Raw genomic sequence first — 25,674 nt, forward strand, 5'->3', positions numbered from 1 at the left:
TTCTCAGGGGTACTTATGTGGGTCATGTATTTCAGAGTCATTTGAAGGAGTGTTTGCAAACTGTATATAGCCTTTCCTTAATAGATGATGATATTATTTGATTTCTAGCATTATATGCAAGGAAGAACAAATACATGTATGCTACAAAAAACCTTCTTAGAAATTCTAGCATGCTGCCTCCTATGTTCCTCACTACCCCACACCCATCCCTTTCTATCCTCATTGGAGAACCGCTAGCCTAAAAAAGGAAATTATGATTTTAGAAATGTTTTTTGGTAGGTTTATTGAGGTATCATTTATATGCTATACAATTTACCTACTCTAACTATACAGTTCAGAGATTTTTGGTAAATATATGCAGTTGTTGACTCATCACCAGAATACGTTTTGGAATATTTCTGTAATACCTAAAAGTTCACTCTTGCCTATTTGCATGTCAGTTCTCATTCCCATCCTAGCTCAGGGCAAATTCTCTTTTCCAAGAGATGTGCATTTTAAAGAAATTTTATAGAGTAGAATCATAAAGACGTAGTCTTTTGTGTTTGGCTCTTTTCACTTAGCATAATATTTTTGAGGTTCATCTTTGTTTTTGCATTTATAAGTGGTTTGTTCTTTTTATTGCTGAACAATATTTCATTGTATTGATATATAATAATTTGCTTATCTGTTTACCAGCTGATGGATGTTGGATTGTTTTCAGTTTTGAGCTATTGTGAATAACGCTGCTGTAGATATTTGCATACATGGCCTTGTGTCAATATGTTTTCTTTTCTCTTGGGTAGATACTTAGGAGTGGAATTGCTTGGTTATATGAAAAGTATATGTTTAGTCTTCTGAGCAAACCTTCTGCCAAACCTTTTTCCAAGTTAAGTGTGCCATTTTACCTTTTCACCAGCATTATTTGTGGGTTTTGGTTTTTCCAGATCCTAGTTAACACTTGGTGTTCCTAGATCTTTAAATTCTTGTCTTTTTCAATCACTAAGTTGTGTCCAACTCTTTGTGACCCCATGGACTGCAGCATACCAGGCTGCCCTGCAGCCATCCGACCATCTTATCCTATCTCCCCCTTCTTCTCCGGCCCTCAGTCAGTCTTTATTATAGAAAGATTTATTATAGAAAAATTAATAGTAATGCTGACATTTTTTTTTAAAAGTATTTCTATACTAGAAACAAACCAAAAATGAAACTAACATTTCTATTCACAGTATCATCAAAAAGAATTGAAAAATTACAAATCGGTTTTTAAACAGATGTTCAAGATGGGTGCAGATGGGTATGTGGTGGTATATAATTATGGTTTTCATTTGTATTTCCCTAGTAATTAATGATGAGCACCTTTTTATGAGTTTAGTAGGTACACATATCTTTATTGAAGTATCTATTCAGATTTGCCAATTTTGTAATTGGCTTGTCTTATTGACTTATAAGTATGTGTGCATGTGTGTTAGTATTCTAGCCTGAGAAATCCCATGGACAGAGGAGATTGGTGGGCTCAAAGGGGGTGGGTCCATGGTGGGTCCATGGGGTCGCAAAAGAATCGGACATGACTTAGCAACTAAACAACAGCAACAATATATAAAATCTTACGTGTAATATATGCATATGTATGTGTATATACACATACATGCACACTTTATGTACAAGTCTTATCAGATATTGTGCACATATTTTCTGTGTGTCAGTTTTTTTTGTTTTCTGAAAGGTATTTTTTGAATATAAAAATTTTGCTGAAGTTCAGTTTATCACCTTTGTCTCATGATTTGTGCTTTTGGCATCATATATAAGAAAATTTTTGCCTTATCTGAGGTCACAGTGATGTGCTCCTCATAGTTTTCATTCCTGCATTTAGGTCTGTGATCCGCTGTGAGTTTAGTTTGATATATGGTGTGAGGTAGGTGTCCGCCTTCATTCTTTCCCATATGGATATCAGCCCCATTTCCTTTTCTGGTTTTCCTATTCTCTCTGCATTAAGTTGCCTTGGCAATTTCATTAAAAATTAATTGACTTAAGAGTAAGGGTTGATTTCTTAGCTCTTTATTCTCTTCCAGTGATCTGGATATCTTTCCTTACACCAGTACCACACACTGTCTTTGTTACTGCAGTTTTACAGTAAACTTTGAAATAAGGGAGTCCTTTTCCAACTTTGTTCTTTTTTATAAAACTTATTTTGGCTGTTCTAGGTATTTTTCATTTCAATACAAATTTTAGGATAATCTCCTTAACTTCTCCAAAAAAAATTCACTTGAAATTTTGATAAGGATTATGCTGAAATACAGGTCAGTTTGGGGAGAATTTCCCAAAACTGTGTCCTCAATCGTTAAACATTGTATGTTTTCCAACTCTTTAGAAATTCTTAATTTATCTCAGTGATGTAGTGATGTTTTATAGACTTGAGGGTATAAATCTTTTTTTTTCAGTTTTATTTATTTTTTACTTTACAATATTGTATTGGTTTTGCCATACATTGACATGAATCCACCATGGGTGTACACATGTTCCCCATCCTGAACCCCCATCCCACCTCCCTCCCCATCCCATCCCTCTGGGTCATCCCAGTGCACCAGCCCCGAGCACCCTGTATCATGCATCAAACCTGGACTGGCAATTCGTTTCACATGTGATAATTTACATGTTTCAATGCCATTCTCCCATATCATCCCACCCTTGCCCTCTCCCACAGAGTCCAAAAGACTGTTCTATACATCTGTGTCTCTTTCACTGTCTCGCATAAATCTTGAACCTCTGTTTAAAAATTGATTGGTAATTTTTCAATTCTTTTTGATGATACTGTGAATAGAACTTTTAGTTTCATTTTTGGTTTGTTTCTATAACTTAAAATAATTTTTTTAGCATTACAATTAATTTTTCTATATGTTTTGATGAAAGTCTATATTTTTTCAGTATTTCAGTGTGTCCTATGGTCCCTAGGTGATATGCACTGTCATAGAGTCATTTTCAAAAAGTTGAAAACATAATTTTCATGTTTAATTGATTTAATTAAAAAACTCAGTTCATTAAAGCAGGAACAAGCAGCATAGTAAAGCTGGTTAAAAACAAAAGCACATGATTCAGGTCGATGTATGGCAAAAACCACTACAATATTGTAATTAGCTGCCAATTAAAATAAATAAATTAAAAAAAAAACACAAGAGTTAATGGCAAAAGAGAATCCTGGGATTAGAATGTCAAGTCAGATACAAAACAGTTTAATATTATACAAGTCAATGAAAGTTAACCTTCAGGGTTCTCTTCTGTACTGACAAGTAACTATTCACATTTCTATGTTCGGTTTTTCACTCTTCTACAAGTTAATTCTAACTTCACAGAATCTAGACTCTTATCAGAGGTAAAAAGTAACTCAAATAAGAGTACATTCCTTTAGAGAATTAGACAGCCTCTGAGTGGGCCTGTTTGAGTGAGCCAGTGTGAGATCACAAAGACACGTTGTCATCCTTTTGCTTTATTTCCAAGTTTTGGGTAATTTTTCATAAAGTTGTGTACAATCATGGTTAGAAAAAAACCAGCATAGTTCACCCACATACAAGCAACCCCAAAACATGTTGCTGCTGCTGCTGCTAAGTCGCTTCCGTCGTGTCCAACTCTGTGAGACCCCATAGACGGCAGCCCACCAGGCTCCCCTGTCCCTGGGATTCTCCAGGCAAGAACACTGGAGTGGGTTGCCATTTCCTTCTCCAGTGCATGAAAGTGAAAAGTGAAAGGGAAGTCGCTCAGTCGTGTCTGACTTTGATCGACCCCATGGACTGGCGCCTACTAGGCTCCTCCGTCCATGGGATTTTCCAGGCAAGAGTACTGGAGTGGGGTGCCATTGCCTTCTCCGCCAAAACATGTTATTTGGTGCCAAATTATTGTGTCAGTTTCCTGCAAACTCTAGGTTCTCATGTGCTCTCATAGAACCCCACATATTCCTAGTCAGGACTTTTATTACAATGCATGTTAATTGCTTATTTAATTTTCTGTGTTCTTCACTAGACTGTAAGCTTCGAAAGGACAGGAATGTCTAGTTTATTCAATGTTACATTCTCAGGGCTCTGATGGAGAAGCTGGCACACAGGAAACAACTAAGAAATGCTTCTTGATTGGGTAGATGAAAGTGATGATCTCAGATCATGTTAGTGTGAAATTAAACAAAAGCCTGACATAGTGGATTCAGAGGAAGCCCAGCCAGCTGCTTTCCTAGGGCAATGCTTGATGGTCAGCCGCTTTTGAACAATGTTTCTCTTAATAAAGGGCCAACTCAACCCTATTTTTCCCCATCAGCAGAAAGAATTGGAGGTTATTTGTGCATGTACACCAGCATCCTAACAAAAGATATTCTTTTTCAGTAGCTCAGTGTGTATGGTGCTATGCTAGCTTCTGGAAAGAAATCACTCAACATCTGCTTGGGGTTAAGCGGAATACAAGGTGCAAGGGCAGACAAAAAAAAAAAAAAAAAGATTTTTTTTTGCCTGTTTTCTTATCAGTTTTACACATATACTTAGGTCCATGCTACTACTAGGAGGCAGATAATTTTGAGTCTAGTGACTACTAATTCACATAGAAACATAGGCCGTGGTTTATCATCTTGATGGCCACAGTGGTGGAGCTCTGACGAGCCACAAAAGAGGCTCTGTAGATGACACACACGTACATCTAGAGCAGCGGTCCCCAATCTTTTTGGCACCAGGGACCAGTTTCCTGGGAGATGATTTTTCCGCGGACTTGCGGGGCGGGTAGGGTGGGAATGGTTTCGGGATGACTCAAGCACATTACATTTATTATACACTTTGTTTCTGTTATCATTACATCAGCTCCACCTCAGATCATCAAGGTCCACCTCAGATCATTAGGTCTGGAGAATGGGGACCCCTGATCTAGAGTACACGCCAGAACATAAATCGTTTGGCAGCCTGTTTTCATTTTATAAGGACCATAGTTCACTCATCAGCAGCCAGTTCTCACTTTAAACTCCCTAAAGAAGAAGAATGAAAACTAAAGGGAGTATGGTTCTTAAAACTGTGAATACTTCTCTACCAAGCTCCAACCCAAATCTCAAGAACTGACTGTTCTTACTGTTGAGTAGACCAATGATTGGAAAGTTGGCCAAAGAGTTACTGTGTTGAGCCTGAATTCAAAAAGGGAGGAGGCTTAGAACCTGAAATGTCATTGAACAAAAAGATAAGTAGTGAAAGCTGTTCTCAAAAGGACAAAGAACAATTAGAACAGAAGATTCAGTCAACAACAACTTCTGAGTGCTGGAATCCTGGCTATGCCTCTACCTTCCATATCAGAACTTCATGCAAAGTCTTTTCAGCTGCCTAAAAGATTTTATTCCCAGACTGTAAAGCAGTCCTCATTCTCCAAGGCCCAGACTGCAGACACCTCCTTTTCGAAACCTTCCCAGATGGAATCAATTGCTTTCTCATTAGTACCTCCACAGCATGGGATCTGTTCCTTTTCACTGCCTGCTTTGTATTAACAGTTATTCATGTCTGTATCTAGAAGGCAATATGCAAGCCTTATTTAAAAATGCATCACATGTGGGGCTTATCTTAATGCACTTCAAAGAGTAGGTGCTCAAAAGAAGTCAAATCCAGTGGAAATGTATCCAGTGCTAGCTCAGTTCTTAAGAGTCATGCAGAGCCGCCTTTAAGACAGGATTTTCATTATGCAAAGGGGTGAAATACAGCCCAGTGATTCCTTTTCAAGAACTCTGGAGAAAGAGGATCTCATGTTTCACTCACATGGATATACTTTATTACGTATGGATGAAGGCACACACAGGAACTCTTTTTCATCTCTTTTCCTAGAATATATATATATTTTAAATTCTGCCATTATTTTTGCTCAATTTCCTGACCTTCCATATGTTTTCCAAATGAGTAATACAACACCGTAGGAAGAGTTATGTCCAGATTATAATGGTAAATAAGTTTCATTTCTCATTTCAAATTTGATGAATTGAGAGAAGATGCCCAAACCACTGTAGAGAGGGTCTATAAGGTGAATAGACGGTATGGACAGTGTACCAAGAATGAATAGCAGTGTCTGCTGTGAACCCAACACAGGGCCACGTAGGTGAGGCAGGTGGCAGTGTGTGGACCAGAATTTTGCCATCTCTGGTCTAGGTGGGTTATGGTAGCTCATGTGCAAGGAGATGGCTCCTGAGTCTAAAATTAAATCCATGCAGAATTTACTTATTGAAAGAGACAGCAAGACTGTCTACAACATAATTTTATTTGACAGTTCTCATTTTTAAGGACAATGGATTTTTCTTTTCTCTTTTTTTTTGCAGTTTTTTATATTGTGCTAAAACACACAATATAAAATGTATTGTCTTAACCATTTTTACATAGGCCGTTCTGTGGCATTAAGTGCATTCATATTGTGAATACAACCATTTACCAAACTCTTTTTATCTTGCCAAACTGAAACTTTATACCTATTAAACAAACTTGGAACTTTTTTTGCAATTTAATTTTTTAAAGAGTAGTCCTAAGTTCACAGTAGAATTTTAAGAGAAAGCTACAGAGATTTCCTGTATACCCACATGCCCCCTACTACATGCATAGCCTACCCCACTGTTGACATCCACCACCAGAGTGATACATTTGTTACAATTGAAGAACCTATATTGACAATCATAATGGCCCAAAGGCCACAGTTTTGGTTTTTTTTTTTAATTATTTCTTGATCACGCCATGTGGCAAGTGGGATCTTAGTTCCCCCACCAGGGATTGAATCCATGCCCCCTGCACTGGAAGGCAAATTCTCAACCAGTAGACCTCTAGGGAAGTCTTCACTGTTTTTACCTTAGGGTTCATTATTTGTTTTGTACATTCCATGGATTTGGGCGAATGTATAATGACGTGTACAGGTACACCTGATGTTATCCTACAGAGAATTTTCACTGCCCTAAAAATCCTCTGTGCTCCACCTATTCAACTCTCCCCCGACTCCCAGTCTCTGGAAACCACTGATTTTATTACTGTCTCCATAGTTTTGCCTTTTCCAGAATGTCATATAGCTGGAATCATACCTATAGCCTTTTCTGATTTTTTTCACTTAGTAATATCCATTTAAGTTTATTCCATGTCTTTATATGGCTTGCTAGTTAATTTCTTTTTCATTTTGAATAATATTTCATTGGATGGATGGACCACAGTTTGCTTATCCGTTCATCTACTAAAATACATCTTGGCTGCATCCCAAGTTTGGGCAATTATGAATACAGCTGCTATAAGCACCCAAGTGCGGGTTTTTGTGTGGACATAAGTTTACAGTTCTTTTCAGCTAATAATAAGGAGTGTGAGTGCTGGATTGTATGATAAACATATGTCTAAGTATTATAAGGTACCACCAAACAACCAAACTGTCTTCCAAAGTTACTGGACCATTCTGCATTTCCACCATCAAATGAAAGTGAAAGTCACTCAGTCGTGTCCAACTCTTTGCGATCCCATGGACTGTCCATGGAATTCTCCAGTCCAGAATACTAGAGTAGGTAGCTTTTCCCTTCTTCAGGGGATCTTCCCAATCCAGGAATTGAACCAGGGTCTCCCGCATTGAAGGCGGATTCTTTACCAACTGAACTATCAGGGAAAGTACCAACAATGAAATAATTAATTTCTGTTGCTTCATAAGCTCATCAGCATTTGATGTTGTCAGTGTTCCAGATTTTGGCCATTCTAATAGGTGTGCAGTGATATTTTGTTGTTTTGATTTGCATTTCTGTAATGACATATGATGGGAAACATCTTTTCATATGATTGTTTAACATTATATATCTTCTTTGGTAATTTCTGTTAAGGTCTTTGGCCCATTTTTAAATCAGATTTTTTTTTTAAATTGTTAAGTCTTAAGAGTGCTTTGTATATTTTTGATAACAATCTTTTAGCAGATGTATCTTTTACAATATTTTCTCCCAGTCTGTAGCTTGTTTTCTCATTTTCTTGACATTGGCTTTTTTGTTTTTTTGAAAAGTAGAAATTTTTAATGAAGATCAGCTTATCAGTTATTTCTTGGATCATGCCTTTACATTATATCTAAAAAGTCCTCATCATACCCAAGGTAATCTAAGTTTTCTCCTTTGTTATTTTCCAAGAATTTTATAGTTATGCATTTTAATTTATGTCTATTATATATTTTGAGTCAGTTTTTGTGAAGGATATAAGGCCAGTGTCCAGCAGAACCATTTATTGAAAAGATTACCTTTACTTCTTTGTTAAAGATTGGTGGACTATTTATGTGGGTCTTCTCCTGGGTTCTCTGTTTTGTTCCATTAACTGTGCTTTTGTACTACTACATTATCTTGACTACTCTAGTTGTGTAGTGTCAACTCCTCCAACTTTTCTTCTCCTTCAGTATTGTGTTGGCTATTCTGGGTCTTTTGCCTCTCTATATAAACTTTAAAATCAGTTTGTTGATTTACATAAATATAACTTCCTAGAATTTTGATTGAAACTATTGGCAATGCAGAAGACTCAGGTTTGATCTCTTGGTTGGGAAGATCCCCTGGAGAAGGGAATGGCAACCCACTTCAGTATGCTTGCTTGGAAAAGCCCATGGACAGGGGAGCCTGGCGGGCTACAGTCCATGAGGTTGCAAAGAGTCCGAGATGAATGAGTGACTAACAGTTTCACACTTTTCTGTAACTGGATCCCCCTAGAGTTAACTCTCAGAGTTGCCCACCTGAGCCTCCAGCAATTCATCAATCACAGTTTAGGTTTTTCTACCTCAGCACTGGGTTCCCTAGTGGTTTCCACCCGTGAGCCTCTGCTCTCTTAAGCTGCTCCTTCCTGTATTCACCATCTGACCCTTCAGTCTTAGAATCAGTGGTTTGCTCTGTGTCCTTCCTTCTTTTATGGGTCCAAGAAGCATTGTTGATTTTTCAGTCTGCTCAGCATTTTATGTGTTAGGATGGAGTGGTGACTTTCAAGCTCCTTTTATGCAGAGCCAGAAACCAGAAGCCCTTTTGTACCTATTTGAGATATTTCTTTTTTTAGTTAAAATTTTTAATAATCAAATTACTCATGTTAGATTTAGAATACACACAAAAGTAAGAAAGAGGAATAATATCGTTGTTTAGTGGCGAAGTCGTGTCTGACTCTTTATGATCCCATGGACTGTAGCCTATCAGGCTCCTCTGTCTATGGGATTTCCTAGGCAATAATACTGGCACAGGTTGCCAGTTCCTTCTCCAGGGGATCTTCCTAACCCAGAGATGGAACCCATATCTCCTATATTGACAGGCAGATTCTTTACCACTGAGCCACCAGGGAAGCCACATAATATCTTTGCTGCTGCTGCGTTGCTTCAGTCGTGCCCGACTCTGTGCAACCCCATAGCCAGCAGCCCACCTGGCTCCTCTGTCCCTGGGATTCTTCAGGCAAGAATACTGGAGTGGGTTGCCATTTCCTTCCCTAATATCTTTAGAATGGTACAATTAATGTCTTGGTGAATGCCTCTCCACTTGGATACTGAGGCTCTTAGTTTTTCTCTGGTTTATCAACCTCTGTTCCCAGAAAAGGACCGAGACCCACTCATTCATACAGATTGAAAAACTTTAGTAAGATACTGCTTCCAAAGTCATTTACCTTAAGTCAAAGGAGTAAAGACCTAACTGTGGATTTTAGGCATCAGTTAGTCAACATTTATCACTGAGCAGATATATGTGGAACACTTACCATGTGTTGAGTTGTATTCCAAGCAATGGAGATGTACAGTGAACACAATAGATACAAACTCCTTCCATCATGGGACTGGATTCTAGGGTGGAGAGTGATGTTAGACAAGAAGAAACTGGGAAATATATGCCTATAAAGGGTATGTAGTAAGTGCTTTGTAGAAAAATAAAGGACGTGGGGTGGACAGGGAGTGGTGGGATGGGAGCTCTGCTTTGGTTTGCATGGTCAGGAAAGGACTTTCTAGATGACATCAGAAGTGCACATTTGTCAGGGGAAAGAGGATAAGAATGCAATTTGAGGGCAGGGACCCTGAAATGACTTTATTTTAATCATCCTGCCTGGGTCTAATCCAGAACCGACCATGTGCTTAGACCCCTGAATTTTTTTGAATGTACATTTCAGACTGGTTTGAGAAACACTTTATAAAACAATTGGTACATTGCTGCAAAACCCCCGATAAGCTGCAGACATAGAATCAGTAAAAGCTGGACTGACTTAGATTTCCTAATATGTCCTGGGAGAAGCTGAATCACAGGCAGTTGAAAACTCCTTCTTCTCCCAATGTGCAAGTTACCAATTAAAAAATGGTGAGACAGGATCCAGCAATGTCCCCACAATTTCCCAGTGGGCTCCAGGAAGGCTAAAACTTGATCTGAACAGGCTCTCTTGCTCCCCACAGATTCCACATTTTCCAGTGCTCAGTTCATAATTGGAAACAACCAGGACCCGGTACAGAAAGGCCATTTCCTCTTTAATGCCCTTGTGGTTTAACAGATTGTTGTGTTTGGAGCCTTTGGAATGCAGCCATGTTTAAAACCATGAGCTCATGCTTTCCATAGATGAGACTTTGTGTCATTAGATGAGACTTTATGACAGATAGACTGTCACATTTTTAAAAAAACAAAAGACAGCAATCAGCCACAAGCTCCAGGCATGAGTTTATTTGAAAGAAAACTATGTTACTAAAGCATAACTGTGATTTGCAGCAAAACAAATGATTGAAATTATTCAGCTTAAAATGTTAGAAGGATATATGTATGTGTGTATGTGCATTACTTACAGCTTCATATATATAGTTTTGTTTGCCTTTCACGATATTCATGGGAAGAAGGCAGGACAGGTATTATCATTTTCACTTTTCATTTGCGAAACTTGAGATCCAAGAGGTTCCATGACTGCATAAGTTCACATACCAAGGTAACACTGCATCTCCTAATTGTTAGACCAGCTTCCTGTGTCATTCTTTTTCACCTCTTGCATTCCATCTCAGAGTCCTAGATCATATGTTAAGATTTCTAGAAAGACAACAAAGTATCTGAATGCTGTCTCTAATTTTTCTTCCTAGTAGGGAAACTGTGTCTGAGAAGGCAATGGCAACCCACTCCAGTACTCTTGCCTGGAAAATCTCATGGACGGAGGAGCCTGGTAGGCTGTAGTCCATGCGGTCGCTGGGAATCAGACAGAACTGAGCGACTTCATTTTCACTTTTCACTTTCATGCATTGGAGAAGGAAATGGCAACTCACTCCAGTGTTCTTGCCTGGAGAATCCCAGGGACGGGGGAGCCTGGTGGGCTGCCGTCTATGGGGTTGCACAGAATCGGACATGACTGAAGCGACTTAGCAGCAGCAGCAGAGAAACTGTGTTTTCAGTCTTAACAAGCTTGACATTTTCTTTGTACTTATTTGCAAAAACTCTGGGGACTGAGATATTCCTGTCACTGTCATTGATTTAAGGTGAATACAATGGCCTCATTGTAGCTTCTTACAAACGCTTCAATCTGGATCAAGCAACTACAATTTCCAGGGAGCAAAGTAAGCTCTTTCCATCAATCTCAGGATTAAGTACTTGCTTCCATCAGAGTTTAGGTAATCTTTTATTTGGAGCTGGCATGCTAATTCTAGCTGGCAGCCTCTCCTTTGGCACTTGATGTATGTAACTATGGGGCTTCCCAGGTGGCACTAGGGGTAAAGAATCCGCTTGCCAACGCAGGAGATATAAGAGACGTGGGTTTGATCCCTGAGTCAGGAAGATCCTGTAGAGAAGGAGATGGCAACCTACTCCAGAATTCTTGTCTAGAGAATCCCATGAACAGAGGAGTTTTGTGCGCTCCAGTCCATGGGGTAGCAGGGTCAGACGTGACTGAAGTGACTTCGCACATAGGTATGTACCTGTATTGTATTAGTTTCTTGTTGCTTCTTTTATGAATTATCATAGGCTGTGTGTTCTAACGCAACACACTTTTCTTACCTTATAGTTCTGGAGGTCAGTAGTTTGAAATGGTTCTCAGTGTCAAGGCATCAACCGGATTGCATTCCTTCCAGAGACTTGAGGATAAATCCGTTCTTTGCTTTTTCCAGTTTCTACAGGTCACTTGCATTAGTGGCTCATGGCTCCATTTCTCTATCTTCAAAGTCAGCAACATGGGGCCGGGTCTTTTTCACACTGCCGCCTCTCTAGTTATACTTCTCTCTTCTGCTTAAAATAATCCTTTGGATTACATCAGTTCCACCTGGATAATCCAGGCTAATTTTCCAAATGCAAGGTCAGATGGTTAGCAGTGTTAATTCTATCTGCAGTCTTAATCTTTGCTGTATAATCTGCACATTCACAGTTTCTGGGAGTTAGGATGTGGGTATCTTTTGGGGGCATTATTTTGCCTACCACCCATATATTGTTTTATTTTCTTGTTGTCTTCTTTCAAACAGTACACATTTTTATAGTGTATGACTTGGGTAGTTTTTTATTGCACCACTAAATGTTCTTGAACATGGTAATAAATGGCATTCTATTTTCTCATGAGGAACATTTAAATCAAATGAATTATAACTAAAACCCACAATATGTTATAAAATGAAAAGCACAGATATTTAAAAAATCTTTTACATTAGTCAGAATAACATTAACCTATAAACCCTGTAAAAGGAAGCATGATTGTATGCTGTCCAGTAATTGCATTTTCCTTTTTCAATGTACTGAAAATTATAAAGCAGGCAATGTACAATTCTCCTGCATCAATTAAATATGATTGAAAACTAGTACCTTGGCAAGTGAAACACCCAGAAAATACCTAGTGAGTAAGAATTTCCCTTTCTTCATGGATCAGAAGGACTTTGAAAATGGTAATTTTTGATCACCCAAAGTCTCCAACAGCTTCCTGGTGTTATTTCCTCGTGGCTAACAGTCTTCAAAAGCTCCCCTCCAGCTTTAGAAAGTGGCTTTTCAAAAATTAGCTACACTTCTCCCTATTGTGTTGTGACGTAAACAAGTGAAACAGAGAGGAAGTGGAGGTGGGCGAGAGGCCTGGAGTCGCATTCCTGGGCAAGACAAGCCACTCAGACGACAACACGGGGACAGCCTGTGTGTCTCGTGTCACACACAGCTCCTGTATAGTGACAGCACAGGCGTGCACGGGCACCTCCCCAGGACGTTTTCTCACAGCCATTAAATGTCTTCAAACATAAGTGGTACCTGATAAACCCTGTTGTTTTATCTACTGACTTAAGGACGTTTCTAAGCCTGTATTCTTACTGCCTTTTAGTGAATTTATTTCAGGTATTTTCCCACTTCCTAGATTTGAGAGCGGTACACGTTTCGCTTTTCTTTCTTGTCTTCTTCCCAGCCTTCCCACTCTTTCCTTTCTCTCTTTTTCTGTACTCCTTTCCCCTTATCTTCTTTTCTGGTGTGTTTGTCCTTTCCCTCTTCTCTGTCTTCTTCTCAGTGTACATTCACGTTCTCCAGCCCTACCTGCTCTTCCCTGCTCCCAGCCAGTTCATCTCCAAGAATATCACCCTCATCAACGTTAAGGTTACTGCAAGGTCAAAAATGATGAGTAAACACAAATGATGAGTTATCACTTAGGTGCTTCAGAAAGTTCTATAGAATTCAGCACATGCTTTCCAGAATTAACTAAATTGTTTGTGCTGCATAGAGTTTGATAAGAATGCCATGTTATTTTAGTGTAAAATTATTCTATTTAGTGTACAATTATTCTTTTGGTAGGGATTTTTAAAATGTTTTATGCCGCTTATCATTTCTCTATTATGAATTATTTGAATATAAATAGTTTCAAATGGCAAATTGAAAGAAAAGTAGACTTATTTTCTGAGTTAAAAAAAGGGTGAATTTCAGTGTTATAATCTCTTTGTTGGTGTGAAGGTTTAATTCATTGTTTATTTAAATCTGTTAGAAGTATGTCTTATTAATCTAATTATTTTTATTTTGAATGTTCTTGGAACCATCAACAAGTTGTCAAAGATGACAGGTGGAACAATAGGTTTCCTTTCCTTCCTAATAATAATGGAGAATAAGAGAGGAGCTCTCTTAGGATATGCTATTTAGACAAAATTCCAGAGAATGGAAAGTGGGACAAGTAATAACCGATATTTCATGCTGAGTGAGCCTGACCCCAGACTGTACATACGGGTGGGATATAGACAAGGAGGAAGTTGATTTGACCACAAAGCATTTTGGGACTTAGAAGCGCTGGATATGTGGAGGGCAGGGAGGATGAAGGCATGGGGCTGAAAATAGAATGGTTGTCGGCTTCTAAGCAGAATTACTGCAGGCAGATGTCTGTCCCCTAAGCCGTAGGCTAGACTTTTCTTCTCTGCATGAATTAAGTGGTTCTCCCCAAAATGACCATTACATTCTGGCATTTAGGAAAGCCTCCAGCCACACGGATTAGGCACCTATCAGACCCCTCACTTAAACAGTCAAAAGTCCTCCATACATGCACAAAGCACTTTACCAGCTTTTCAGCACTCCCTCATAAATGTGGACGGATAAGCAAGGAGGTCAAGACATTTTAGGAAAGCTTCCAATAAGAAAGCAATAGAGTAGTGTAAACAGGAAAAATTAACTTTGGAGAAAACAGATGCAGGAAACATGAAGGAATGCAACAAACCAATAGGCAAGCCATAAAACCTATAAAGAGAGTCCTTAGAAGTATTCTAAAGTTGATTGTGCCCATAGAACAAGAAAATGATACTGTGAAAAAGAAACAGCTAGAGGCCAAGAATGAGAAAAAAAAGATTGATGCAATTTATAAGAAATCAATGGAAACGTTGGAAGATAAAGTCAAGATCATCTCCCACAAAATTAATAAAGAACACTAAGAGTTAGAAAAGATGGGAGAAAAAATAAGGAAAATGGAGGAGCAATCCAGAAGATCCAACATCCGAGAGTATTTTTCATAACTGAAGAGCTGAAAAATGCAGTAACCAGAGTGAGACAGACCCCTGAGTGTCCCATACAATGGACGAGAGAAGATTCACTCAAAGGCATATAAATTTGAAAATTTTCAAATAGCATAGGTCAAGAGATGACCCTAAACTTTTGGGGAGAGAAGAAGGGGGCACCCAGAAAGGATTGATGTTTAGAAAAACTTCTGACTTTTAAAAATGGGTGCTAGAAGAAACATAAAAAGGTGAGAACCAAAAAATCCGTGGCTCTAACTTAGAGGTATGATCAAGGGAAGTCCCTGCATAGCATACATAGCCCAGAGCAGAACTATGAACCTCTAGGCAGGAGCAGACTCTTGAGAGTCCCCTGGACAGCAAGGAGATTGAACCAGTCCATCCTAAAGGAAATCATTCCTGAATATTCATTGGAAGGACTGATGCTGAAGCTGAAACTCCAATACTTTGGCCACCCGATTTGAAGAACTGACTCATTTGAAAAGACCCTGATTCTGCGAAAGATTGAAGGCGGGAGGAGAAGGGGATGACAGAGGATGAGATGGTTGGATGGCATCACCGACTCAATGGACGTGAGTTTGAGAAAACTCCAGCAGTTGGTGATACACAGGGAGACCTGGCGTGCTGCAGTCCATGGGTGGCAAAGAGTCGGACACGACTGAGTGACTGAACTGCCGACAGATGGAGAGCTTCAGGGGATATGTCCAAGGAAAAACAGGAGTCCATAGAACAGTGCCTTATACATCGGGGATTTAAAAATAATGGGTTATTATAACAGGAAGCCAGCACAGTAAGAAAAGTAAAACAAGCAGAAATTCCAGGGAAAACAAATGGCTGTACCTAAAGGAAATACTAGTACCTTGTGTGGCTTGGAGACCAACCTAATAGAGTAGATACTGGTCAGTGTCTTCTGGCTGAGTTTCAGGTTTGCCTTTACGTTGTTTTAGAAATGGAACTACAGTTATCTATGTGGCTTCCCTGGTGACTCAGGGGTAAAGAACCACCTGCAGTGCAGGAGTCACGGGTTTAATTCCTGGATCGGGAAGATCCCCTGGAGAAGGAAATGGCAACCCATTCCAGTATTCTTGCCTGGAAAATCCCATGGACAGAGGAGCCTGATGGGCCATATAGTCCATGGGTCACAAAAGAGTCAGATACTACTTAGCGACTAAATAAGTCATCTCTATTGGTTTGACAGAAGTAATGATATTGAGAAAATGGCATGGGCTTTGTGTAAGGAAGCCAGTCCTCATCTATTATAGCAGGCACAGTACTTTAGATAATGCCTAAAACTGATTTTTAAAAATAACAGCATGTTATTGAGAAAACATAGAGATAATTTACAGAAGAATAAGGTTAAAAAGTCAAGAATCATTACCTTTGGGGATTGGGAGAGGTAGAACAAAATATTATTGCTTTTCATAACAGGCTTTAAAAATATTCCACTTTTTAAACTTGTGTGCTTGAGGTACATTACTTTTTTAAAAAAATTATTATAAAACAACCAAAATGCATTGTATTAAACTCAACTAGTTCTAGATTACAAACAATGAAATAAAGAAACAATGAATAACTCTAAAAGATTTTGGAAGGAACAATATGGGAAATTTGAACATGGAATGAAATTAGGATTATGTACAATGATTGCTAATTCTTAGGTGAGGTCATGGACCTGTGGTTATGTAGGAAGAGTACCTGCTTCTTAGGACAGGCTTGCTCATGTATTTAAAGCTGAATTGCCATCCTGTCTGCAAGTTACTTTTCAAATAGTACAGCCTATATATTTCAGACGTGGCAGAATATTAGTATTTTTTAAATCCAAGTGCAACTGTATGGATGTTTATTTTACTCTTCTTTGAGTTTTTTGTATGTTTGAAATTCTTCAAAGTAAAACGTTGAAGGGCTTCCCTGATAGCTCGGTTGGTAAAGAATCTGCCTCCAATGCAGTGGGGGAAAAAAAAAAGCCAACTCACTGTACTCTTAGACCAACTTTTCCCATGCAGTAACATTGAGGTATTGCCTGCAGATTTTGCAGAGAAATTGGAACTGTTTTTACAGAGGGCTGGTTTTGGTGTGGTCTGGTCATATTCCAGACAGCACTGCCATAAACTGTTTACTGGTCATCTGCACCTCAATGCTGAAATAAGGGTCAGAATGTCAGGGAAATCAAACTCTAATGAAGGAGATGTCTAGTCAACTCAGGGCCGTGTTTAAGAAAAAAAAATCATTGAACTTCAGGGAGTACTGAGACATTCTGTCCTCAGTGTTGTTACTGTGTTCCCCCAATTCTGAAACCTATTTCCTGGCCCTTCATTTAACTCCCTGGAGAAAATAGATCATTTCTTTAAGCCCTAGTAAAAGGAGTAAGTCCTTATTAGACCACATTTTTGCCTCATCAATTTCTCCCCTGAAGAATTTGATTATTGTGAAGGGAGAAAATATATATACTTTCCCCACTATTTCATTTCTCCAAAGTTGATGGCATTGATGTGCTGGGATCTCAATGTCCAATTCTGGTGTGATTTTTGGAGAGAAATTGACAAACTGTAGTACTATTTCAAGGAGCTTAACCAGGTTGCTGAAGGATTAGCACAATAAGAAATGAAAAATGGTTGAAGGAAGTGCAAATATTTAGGCTGAAAAGAGAAGTCTTAGTGGTGCATGATAAATATTATCCAGTATACTTAAGTAAATATTATATATTTTGTTGTTGTTGTTCAGTTGCTAAGTCGTGTTCAACTCTTTGAGACCTCATGGACTGCAGCACACCAGGCTTCCCTGTCCTTCACTATCTCCTGGAGTTTGCTCAAACTCATGTCCATTGAGTCAGTGATGTCATCCAACCATCTCATCCTCTGTCACCCTCTTCTCCTCCGGCCCTCAATCTTTCCTAGCGTCAGAGTCTTTTTGAATGAGTCAGCTCTTACCATCAGGTGGCCAAAGTATTGGAGCTTCAGCATCAGTTCTTCCAGTGAATATACAGGGTTGACTTCCTTTAGGATTGACTAGTTTGATCTCCTTGCAGTCAAACAAACTGTGGTGTTTTGAACACCACAGTTCAAAAGCATCACTTCTATGGTGCTCAGCCGCCTTTATGGTTCAACTCTCACATCTGTACCTGACTACTGGAAAAACCATAGCTTTGATAATACAGACCTTTATTGCCGAAGGTGATGTCTCTGCCTTTTAATATGCGATCTAGGTTTGTGATAGCTTTTCTTCCAAGGAGCAAGCATCTTTTATGTATAAAAGATATTAGACATATTCTGGTATAGCTCCACAAGGCAGAACTAAGATGATGAATGGAAGTTATGGCACACACACCATAAAGGAAAGAGATTTTTAATAATTAGTTTAGCAATAGTGGATGCCTTGAGAACTATCTTTCCTCATTAGAAGAACATTTATGGTGTGGATGAGTGGAAGTGAGGAAGCAATTCCAGTATCTACTGAAAAATTGACCCTTGAAGTATCTTAGGATAAGCTTCTCTGATTTCACAAGAAGCTGCTATTTTTGAATTAATGCTACATGCCAGCCACTGTAATAGGTGCTTCCTCACAACAATTCATTTATTCTTAACAGCTTTAGCAATTGGGCATTCTCCATTTCTCATAAGAATGACCTGAGACTCATTGGTCAGCCACTTTGACCAAGGTCACACAGGAAGAAAGCATAGAACTAGAATAAGAACTCAGATCCAGGTTTAACAATAAAGTCCAAGTTCTCCCCACCATATCAGTTTTTGGATCTGCAAGTTGTAATCCATTACATGAATGTGAAATCAGCTTAGTGTTTTAGAACCAGGATTTAAATTGATTAAAACAAAACAGAATGTATCAGAATGCCACCTACATAGGAAAATAGGGAAGCACTGCTTCCAGAAATTGTTGGTTATATACTGGGCTCACGATGTGAAGGGTCTTTTTAGCTGCAAGTCAAGATGAACATCTTAACTTCATGGACCCTTAACCTTCTTGACTTCTCTTTCCTAGACTCCTTCAGTGGGGTTCACTTTGGTGACCTTTTCCCATGACCAGTCTCCCATTAATGAGTTTCCTGAGGCTGCTCTAACAAATCTCTACAAATGCAGTGGTTTAAAACAACAAGTTCTGGAGGTCATGACTAATGAGTGTCCTTGTGGTCACTTTCCTTCTGGATGCTTCAGGGGAAATCTGTTTTCTTACCTTTTTCAGTTTCTAGAGGCCACCTCTGTTCCTTGGCTTGCGGCCCCTTCCTCACCTTATTACAACCTCTTGCTTCTGTCATTACCTCCCCCACTACTCATTCTGATCCTCCTGCTTCCCTCTTATAGGACTCTCCCGAATACAGTGGGTCAACAGTCTCCCTCTCTCAAGATCCTTAACTTAGTTACATCTGCAAAGTCCCACACACCATGGTAAGTAACCTACTCACAGGTGCCAGGGCTTAGGCTGTGGATGTCTTTTGGGGACTAGATTCATTCCACCACACCACACTTATATTATAAACTCTAAATGCTTAACTTTAATACTCCTCTTTCTGATCACGACCTCTTCTGCATTTGCCCTGTTTGTCATTTCCTTTGACTTGCTTTTCAGTGGCTCACAGTCTCAGCTGAGACTTCAACTGGGCTCCATCGAAGGCTGGTGGCTTCTCCCGTTCTTCAGAGCAGTTTTACAGACGCCTTTCCTGCTTGCCTCAAGTCGATGTTTTTACCCTCTACCTAAAGAGGAAAAGAGATTCCTCCTATGTATCATTTAGTGACTCTCTTTTCTTCTTGTACCATCTGTGGTGGAGAATACAGCATTTCTAGTCACAAAAAGTATTAGAGAACAGTGTTTTATTGAAGGTTTCACAGGTAGAAGAGACACAGGAGTTTACCTTGTACATTTCTTATGATGCTAGCAAAAATCCCCATTTTCCTTTTGCATGTCTTTCTCATTGACCACTGGCTGATACATCTTCTCTTGTGGGCTTTTTTTTTTTATTTCCTTTTCAGCCTCTGCTTCTCCAGGTGCCACTTTGTCTACATCTGGATTATTTCTGGGACTCCCAACTTGTCCCTTCTCTCTTAAACACAGTTGTTTAAGACTTCCTCAGTTGCTATTTCCCTTCCTCCTACCACTTAAATGTTGTCTTCAAGGATGTGAAAGTCTATTCTATTTTCATAGTAGAAGTCTATTCTTTTTTCTAAAAAAAAAAAAGATTTTTTTCTTTTGCCCTTGGTTGAAAAGTACTAAAGTTACCCAGACCCATTCTTCTTACAGGGTAGTGGGAGATTACAAATAACTAAAATAAGTTTGTCCCACTATAGTTATGACTTTGGTGTGGCATATAAAGTGGAGACAATGAGTGTGGACTTATTCTTTCATGAAGAGCCTGTGGAAAGGCAAATCTTGCTTTAACTAATTCCATTTTAGAATACAATGAGGATATAATATTTCCTAATGCTCACATTCACGTCTTTAGCATCTTACACTAGACCTGCTCTTTATTTTTTTCCCTTTCTCTGCTGTGGTACTTAGTGAAGTTAACATGCTATGAAATTCTCTCCTGGTTTGCCAGCTCCCATCACCAAGCCACCAGAGAAGGCATTCCCCTCTGGCCCTGAGCCATTGGTAAACATCCCTGGAAAGCTCTGTTTCAGTTCAGAATCACTTTGGTGGCCATAGCAACAGTCTTGACAGCCTGCTGTGCTCTTTCTGTTGATGGGAGCTCTCCCTGATCAGGGATTATTGCCCATCAGAGATTGTCACAGTGAGAGAAGCAAGACCAGGGCTGTGTTCTCCACAGCCCAGGGAGGGCTTTGCATCCTTAGGGTAGTTTCTGACGAGAATGATGGCCTGCTGGGGCATCATGAAAAAAATAGTGCTGTGCCTCAGCCGAGCCTACCCTAATGGTTTTCTGCTCCCGTGGGAGACAATGCTTTCACTTGTTCTCCCTAATAACATGTTTCCTGGGCTCCCAAGGTGTTAGCTGTTTTTTTTTTTTCCTCTCCCTTTTGGTTGGACTTATTTTCTAGAGTTGACAGACATGGATTACTGCTTAGAGAGACAAAAAAAAAAAAAGCAAAGACATAGAGAAATTTTGAGAAACAAAAATTGTTCTGATAGAAGATTTTTGGGAGAAAGAGAAGAAGTCAGAAATGACCTTAGGAGACTCGGCGCCACCATGGAGGAGTACCATCGCCCCTGTGACGAGGTTGGCTTCAATGCTGATGAAGCCCACAATATCGTTCAAGAGTGTATAGATGGGGTCTTGGGAGGTGAAGATTATAATCAGAACAATATCGACCAATGGACTGCAAACATAGTGGAACAATCCCTAGCACATCTGGTTAAGTTGGGAAAAGCTCATAAGTATATTGTGACCTGCGCAGTGGTCCAGAGGAGTCCATATGGCTTTCACACAGCCAGCTCATGTTTTTGGGACACTACATCTGATGGAACCTGCACTGTAAGATGGGAGAACCGAACCATGAACTGTATCGTCAACGTTTTTGCCATTGCTATTGTCCTGTAGCTGGCTAAAAATACTTGGCCAAAGCCATTAACCTAAGAATTTGTCAGTGTATCCTTTCTAAAAAGAGTAACAGTTACTTATTCATATCCTAGATGACAAGTGTGCAATATGCTTCAAAACTATCAACAAAAACAGAATAGTGCAAGCAAGCAGTCTCGTAGGAAGTTGGCAGATTTTCTCATCTTCCATACAGAATCATTTAAATAGGGAAAACTTAATGTTAGCAAAAAACAAATATAGAAATATGGCGTGACATGAAAACACACTCTTAAATTTACACCAGCTTTTCACTAACAATATGTACATAAGGAGATGGGGAAATCCATGAAGAAAATTAAATTTTCTTTCAGCTAGAAAAGTTAACAGGGATAAATATATGAACAAAAATGCTGCAAGGATAACTGTGGAGAAAATGATAAAAATCAGTTAATGCTTAGTTTTTTATTTCTCCTCAGTTGTATGTATGATTTAGTGGAAAGTAATCCCATCCTTTTTTTTTTTTTTTCCATCAACTAGTAGCAACTGTTATTATTAACTTGTTTACCTTTTCTGAGAATAGCTAAATCACTTTTTAAAATTTGAAATTCTTAGATTTACATCTGAGGGCGAATTGAATTGGGTAACCTGAATTCCCTAGGTAAAGAAAATTAGCAAAATAAAATAAAATACAAAAAAAATTAGTTACAGCATATGATGGAAAGTATAAGACTCCAACAGCTGCCTTACAACTCATTCATTCCGGATAGAAGACACATTTATTGAATGTCTATTATGAGCTAATCATAGTTATCAATATGCTGTTCAAACTTTCTTTTGGTACCTAGTCAGTTGGACAACATTTATGTCTGGGAAAGAGAAAAAAATGTTGTTTTACAAGAGAGGAAAAAAGTAAATCTGGTTATCCAAGTAGGAATAAGCAAATGAAAAGCAATTATTACTGACAGAGAATCATTGATGTAATTTTAAGAATGGCTCCTAGCAAGCAAAAAACTGCATAAAATATGCAACTCTTAGTTAAAGGCCTTATTATCAGTCTAATACACAAGTAGTAAATTCCATCATTGTTTTAGTTACAATCATCTGTAAATAATTTTAAGTACTTATGAGGGGTTCAAATTGAGTAAAGTGTAAATTAAAAGTATACAATCATTAGCAGGTTATTGAATATCTCAGGGCTTATGAAATGTAGTTAAATTTGTGAAATAAATAACTGATAAAAAATTAGGGTACACAGCTGGCCACCAAATGCAAAGTCAATCTGCTATTTAACCTTGAAAACAAAATCAATTTTGTATATTACCACTAATACATGTAGGGAGTGGAACCATGAGTCATTGAATTCCAGGGGGAAAGGAAGCCATAGTGTTGACAATGTTAAGAGAGTATTCTTGTAGGCATGCTATGTGCATGTTTGATATTTTGCCGAGTAACAATAATTGTTCAGTGTTGAAGAAGATGATTAAGAAAATACAAGGATAGAGTTTAATGCAGTGATCTACACTTTGGCACATTAAAATTTTCAGTGATTACCTTTATGTTACTTTACGCTGCTGGCTTTGGTGCCCTTGAAGATTTTAATAGTGACCAAAATATATCTGTGCAGTTAAGGCTCGCTTTTGACTATTGTTATTGAAGCCTGATTTTAAGAGAATAATAATCAAAAATACCTCGTGAACTTGCTATCTGCTCTGTTTCTAGTTAAAATGTAATAAAGATTATCTTCCTGCACTGTAAAAAAAAAAAAAAAAGAAAAGGAATAACCTTAGGTGTCTGGTGGGACTAGAAAGACCATTTTGTGAAACTGTCAAACTGCCTGTCCCTGAATACAGCTTGACAGAGAAGTTCTGATGAGTTTTTGGTTGCTACAGGCTCTTAGACGATCTTGCTGATTCTGATGGCTTATCTGGGAACACATGGTTTGAGATGTGATAAAAACTCCCTTTTTAATTTTTGAGAATAGTAGGTTTGGTGGGGTTCATCAGGATTTGTGTCAGGCCAGCTTATTTCAGTCTGCATATTTCTCCTGTGAAATGATTTCACATTTATTTCACATTTCAAATCCAAAACATTTATTCACCCATTTCCTAGAATGACTTAAACTTTTTTATTTTTTGCATCTTTAAAGTGTCCTGGTCTGCCAAAATGTTATGGGCCTTCCCTGCAAACTTCAGGGAATATTCTTCATAAACTGCAATCAACAATCATTATTGCAGAAACTTCTTTCAATTGAGATGAACTGTTTGATTAGAGTCATTATGAGTATTTCATCATATTCATAGTATTATGCCTATTTGTTGGTGGGAGAAGTTAAAAAGCAATCAAGCACCACCTAAGGGGAAAATGTAGTGTTTTCCAAAGTATAGTACACGGATTATCTGTCAGCAACCTCAAGGTGCTTGCTAAAATGTGGATTCCTGGGTATCACATTAAACTTACTAACTAGAATGTCTGGACAAGGCTTCCCAGTGTATGTGTTTTTAATAAGCTTTCCATGTGGTTCTTCTGCACACTAGAATTGGAAATAAGTGGATCATCTGATGCCTCATTCTCTTTGGTAGTTACATTTTAAATTTCTAAAAATCCACTTAATTGGGCTGAGTGGCTGTCCTACCTATCTATCTATCTTCCATAAGAAAAATAGTGAATCTGTGGAGAGAGCTCTTGGGAACTATAACTGAATAAATGCACTCAGTTCCAAGTACTATCAAGTAAGAAATGAGGAAAACTAGTTACTAGGCAACTTTTCTGCTCTTATGTAAGCCAAAGGTTTTCTTCTGAAACTCAAAACTGGGACAACCATGAAACAAGCATGTTAACCATGCCTGCCAGATAGCAGACTGAATATACGTGAATTTGAGCAAATTCTGGGAGACAGTGAAAGACAGGGAAGTCTGGCATGCTGCCATCCATGGGATCGCAAAGAGCTGGATATGACTTACCAACTGAACAACAAGGTATGGAAATGATTGATTGAATCACAGGGAGGAGTCCAAGCACATCACTTAGAAGGAATCCATGAAGACAGCAAGGCCTTATAAGAATTACCTTATTCTGTTCTTGTCAAAATTCTTTAGCAAAGAATATGTTGTCAACCTCATTTTATAGGTGAGGAGAGCGAGGCTCAGAGAGACTAAATGACTTGCGTAAAGCTACCTTGCTTAATCGTGCTGGAGTTGAGGGTTGAACTCAGCCCTGTCCCCAGACTTTTCTGCTAGGGGAACACAAATTCTGCTGTAGATTATTCTGTTTCCAGTAGGAGAAGGGGGAAGGTCGGATCTGGCACCCACTGTTGACCTAGAGACTTTATTATATATACTATGTGCTGACACTCACACTAAGTTTACTGAAGATTTCAGCCTTGGTTCATTTGAAGAAATCCCAGCTTGGAATTGGGCTTGATTATTCCTAAGACATGCTCTGAAAACCAGCCTCCCAGGCTGAGAGGTGTGTGAAGTTTGAGAAGTCTCCCACCATCGCTTCCAGCTCTAAGACTAGCAAACAGCAAGAAAGAGAAATCTATCAATTCTGTCTCCTCTCAAAATTTCCAGGCAGCTCAATTTACATCCAGGCACCACTGATTCTCCCCTAATTAATGTAATTATTATGAAGAACTGGCTCACACGATTATGGAGGCTGAGAAATTGCACAATCTGTCATCTGCAAGCTGGAGAACCAGGACAGCTATGGTGTAATTTGGTCCATGGCTGAAGGCCTGACAACCAGGACAGCTGAGGTGTCAGCTCCAGGCTGAGGGCCAGAGATGATCTGACCCTGAAGAAATTGAATGATACCCACCCACACTGGGAACAGCAGTCTACTGAGTCCACTGATTTATATGCTAATAACATCTGGAAACACCCTCACAGACAGACCCAAGAAATAATGTGTAACCTGGGCACCTCGTAGTGTGTTACAGTGACATAAACCATCACATCAGGCATCTGGGATGAGTTTTCCTTATACTATCATAATAGCTAATAACTCACATTTATTAGGTACATGCTGTGTGCTGACAGTTGTGCAAGCACTTTATACTAACTCATTTAATACACATGACACCTTTTAATAAGCTAATTAGCAAGTTACTACCACTATTTATATTTTTCACATGAGAAAACTGAAGCCAAGAGAACTTGCAGCTAAGAGATGAAACAAAAGGCTGAACATGACAATAATTGCTTTCAGTCATTCCTTTATATTCATCTTCACTGTGGATGATGCTATGATAAAGTGAGCTACTTGTAAAGTAAAAAAATATAAAAAGTGGAAAAAAATTAAACAATAAAAAAAAT

At 38.8% G+C, this 25,674-nt stretch overlaps 1 protein-coding gene and 1 pseudogene across 1 annotated transcript in view; both read left to right on the forward strand.

Annotated features, from left to right (window-relative positions):
- ADAMTS12 (ADAM metallopeptidase with thrombospondin type 1 motif 12) overlaps window positions 1–25,674 on the forward strand; it is a 392,745-nt gene that overhangs the window by 105,871 nt on the left and 261,200 nt on the right. The gene's annotated exons all lie outside the window — the stretch shown is intronic.
- On the forward strand, window positions 21,005–22,053 carry LOC113878892 (annotated as a pseudogene).

Source organism: Bos indicus x Bos taurus, chromosome 20 (genome assembly GCF_003369695.1).
Source record: "Bos indicus x Bos taurus breed Angus x Brahman F1 hybrid chromosome 20, Bos_hybrid_MaternalHap_v2.0, whole genome shotgun sequence".
Lineage (NCBI taxonomy): Eukaryota > Metazoa > Chordata > Mammalia > Artiodactyla > Bovidae > Bos > Bos indicus x Bos taurus.